The sequence below is a fragment of the Hyperoodon ampullatus genome (genome assembly GCF_949752795.1).
Source record: "Hyperoodon ampullatus genome assembly, chromosome: 1".
NCBI classification, from domain to species: domain Eukaryota; kingdom Metazoa; phylum Chordata; class Mammalia; order Artiodactyla; family Ziphiidae; genus Hyperoodon; species Hyperoodon ampullatus.
This window is the reverse complement of record NC_136914.1, coordinates 110,926,450-110,930,091: the sequence shown is the minus strand read 5'-3', so window position 1 is coordinate 110,930,091 and position 3,642 is coordinate 110,926,450.

Below are 3,642 nucleotides of genomic sequence, written 5' to 3'. Positions count from 1 at the left end.
ACAGGTTCTCAGGACGTCTCAGACACGTTCGCTTCCTCAATCATACGACAGCTAGGTGACCATCAGAGTCTCGTCTCCATAACTGAATAATTCAGAGGCACCGTGGCTTATAAAACTCTAGATGTTTCTGCTTGTCCCAGGCGGGTGCACATTAGGATAGGGCCACTATCTGAATTCAGGTAAGGGTGCAAATCTCTTCTAACACTAGAAATTCAGATATTAGAGAGGGTGAGCAAGGAAAGATTTATCACTTGTCTAAGATGCCTCACTGAGCATCTCCTAATTCCTCCGCATCACCCCACTCTCGGAATATGCCACCTCTTACTGTCACTTTTTCCATATCTTTTGTTATATTTGCTACTGCAGTCAAGGCCAGGTGAGCAGTCTGCTTAAAGACAGAAATCTAAGGCCCATAGAGGGGCCTTTGTACTTTAAGCTCCATTCAGCTGTTATTAACAGTTTGAACAGGGCTATTGCACAGCCACTAAACTTTCTTGCCCTTTAGAAAAGCATATACTCTGAACTTTAGGAAGTAATTTAACTTGGTCATTAAAAATACTAGTGGAACAAATTTCAGCGTCTTTGAAGAGTTAACTGAAAGAAAAACTGAGAATTTTATATTATTGGTAGGAACAAAAGGGAAATGTTAAGAGTTGCATAATAACTATAGCCAACAGCCAAGTTTCAACTGTGCAGATTTCATTATCCTGAGCTCTTAATCACCAGTCCTAGTCAGGCAGGAGCTGCCTTATGCATTATATAAACATCTCAGCTGGAATGGAGAATGGGTCCAGACCTGGGAAAAGAGACAGTCAGGGCTGGGCTGGGCTGGGCTGGGCTGGGCTTCCCTAAATCAAAACTTCACCGAAATATATCTCCAGGATAAAACTGCCTTTCATCATTCAAAGCAACAATATTTTTTCAATTGAAAGTTGTGATCAAAACAAAAAAGAGATTAAGTAACAGAAAGAGCACTGCAGAGAAGTCCAGGAATACAGATAATACAGAGACACTTGTAGAAACACTCACTCATTCTCAGCAGAGCCCTGTAAAGACCTACACCAGGTCACGTTCCTTCATTTTTTAAAACTCAGTGTCAGTGGGGAAGGTGGGCCAGGATTAGAAATAGACTTCTTCTTCTATCTATCCACTGCCCTTAATAAATGCTGTCTCAGTGAAAAAATAAACAACAAATCGAAAACAGCTTAAAAGGTGCATACAAATTCCAGGGTAGGTTTCAAAACCACCATAAGTAAAGTGTGTGCTACATGCCTACAAACATGCCATGTAACCTCGCCTTTGATGTTGATTGTGCCATTATTTCTGCTCAAATGCCCTTTCTCGTGCCCCTGATCCATCCGCTGAAATAGTTCTTAGGACTCGGGCTGTCATAGTTAAAGAAATAGAGGCTGCACTTAGTGAGTGCCAGGCCTACAGGTGGACAGCAGCAGACAGGCCAGGGGTGGTGCTGGCCCTCAGGGACCCTCCCAGTCAGGTGGGGAGAGACCACTAAACCTGGGGCCATAACTGTACATTTGATAGGCTCCCTGAGGAAGAACGAAAGGGGTTATGAGAGGAAATGATGGGTGGGAGGTCTCCACGAGGAGGCTCCATTTCCCTGCTCTCTGAAGAATGAGAAGGGCCCCGTCATGAGATGGGAACGAAGCAGGTGGGAAAAGCTCAAGTGTAGGGAACTGGGGCAAGAGAGGGCTGCAAGGCAGGCAGGGGCCAGGTCATACACGGCCTTTTAGGCCACGGTCAGGAGTTTGGTTGTTATTCTCAATGAAGTGAGAAGCCACTGAGGCGTTTTCAGCAGAGGAATAACAGGTTCTGATTTGCTTTTTTTAAAGGATCATTGGTTTCACCGAGACTGCCGTGTGGAGAGCATATGGGGGGTGTTCTGAGCAGTGGCTGAGGCCCAGCTAGGAAGCTCCTAAGTTCTCCAGGAGGGAAAGGGTGGCGGCTGGGACCAGGGTGGAATCGGCAGAGATGGAGCAAAGCAGACAAGTTCAAGTTCATTTTGGAACGAGATGCACTTAACACATTCTCCCTTTATCCTGTCTCCTAGGGTATTTATCAAATCCTTGTTTTGTAATATTCACAGTTAGGCTTATATGTATCTCATTTCCACCTCATCAAGATTATGCACTTTTGACAACAGAGACTGTTATTCACCTTTAAATCCTCAGATCTTTTCATGGTGCCTTGGCCGTATGTGGCTTGCTGTAAATATCTGTTCACTTGCATATACAAGCACAGTCATTCCACCTTCCTTAGGAAACCTTCTACCTGGGGCTGGCAGAGACCTGGCGCTTGGCTGTCTCTGGTGACTGATCATTAAGCCCATGGCCTCGAAAGCTGCGGCATGTTGCCAAGCCTGCAGAGGAACACGTTGAGGGACATCTGTGTGGCCCATCATGAGAGCTGTCTCTGACAGATGGCAGTGCACCACCCATGGCTCCCCCAGCAGGAAGAGCATCAGTAACCATGGGAACCACCACGGACCAAGGTCCAGGCCCCTCCACCAAACGGGAAGGCAGGGGGCAGGGAGGAGCCCCGATATAGGCAGATAAAAGTAGCTTCAGGCTGGATCTGATTTAGAAAAATAACGGAATGTGGTCTTTCACTGTGCTCTAGTGCCTATAGCCAATTTATGAATCTTGATAATATTTATGTATAAGGGACATATAAAGTTCTCATCCACTTTTAGACTTTGACATCCTAATTCAAGGGATTCCCAACTCTATTCACTGCTTGGCTGAAAAAGAAGAGGAAAAGGGAGGCATATGTATCCACTACATAGGGAGAAAGATTCATAACTGATATGAACATGAGTCTGGAAGACAGAGTTCAGTCTATGCCTAAAAGAGCCACATCACAAAAGGCAATTAGTTGGACTTAAGGCAAGTTAGCCATGAAAGCACAGATGCCTTGGATCCCCCTCTACCCATGTCTCACTAAAATTAACCTTATCCTGTACAGATAGCAGACTCCAAAACAGTACCAGAAACTAAGAATAAGAAGTACCCATTCACCAGAAACTGAAAAGATCTCCACCCAATTCACTTCCATGGAGCCAATGAGAAGGTCACTCTTTTCCACGGGGAAAAGAGTTGGCCTGGAGGGAAGCAGGAGGCTCTTTGCCACAGATGCCTGTGATCTGGAGTGATGCGAGCTGGACTCACTGGGACAGGGTGGAAAGAGGAGATTGTGGAGCCACTGGAGAGCCATTATGACACCGGCAGGCTGCAGTGATGGCCCCTTCCTGAGGCTGGGCCAGGCAGACAGCACCGAGCATGGAGGAGACTGGTTTTTGCTTCCTTCAGCTGGCTCTACCAGGCTGTTTCAGCTTTGACACCGCAAACAGAAGTGACTGAGCTTGTGATGTTGACGGCAGAGGGAGTGCGGTGAGGGCGTACAAGGCTGGACGTCGGTATATCCTCCGTGGTGACACTCCTCACGTTAGTCCTTGTCTCACCCTCCTAAGTCCTCTCAACCTGAACCAAACTGAGTAGCTTTGCTTGTCTGCTGGGGACTGGGTGGGTTCCTGGATCTCTACAGAGCCCTGCCTTGGTCCCTGAAAGCCTAAGCTTATTCCAAGCATTTGGAATGTAAATATACTTCAATCCTTGGCCAGCATAA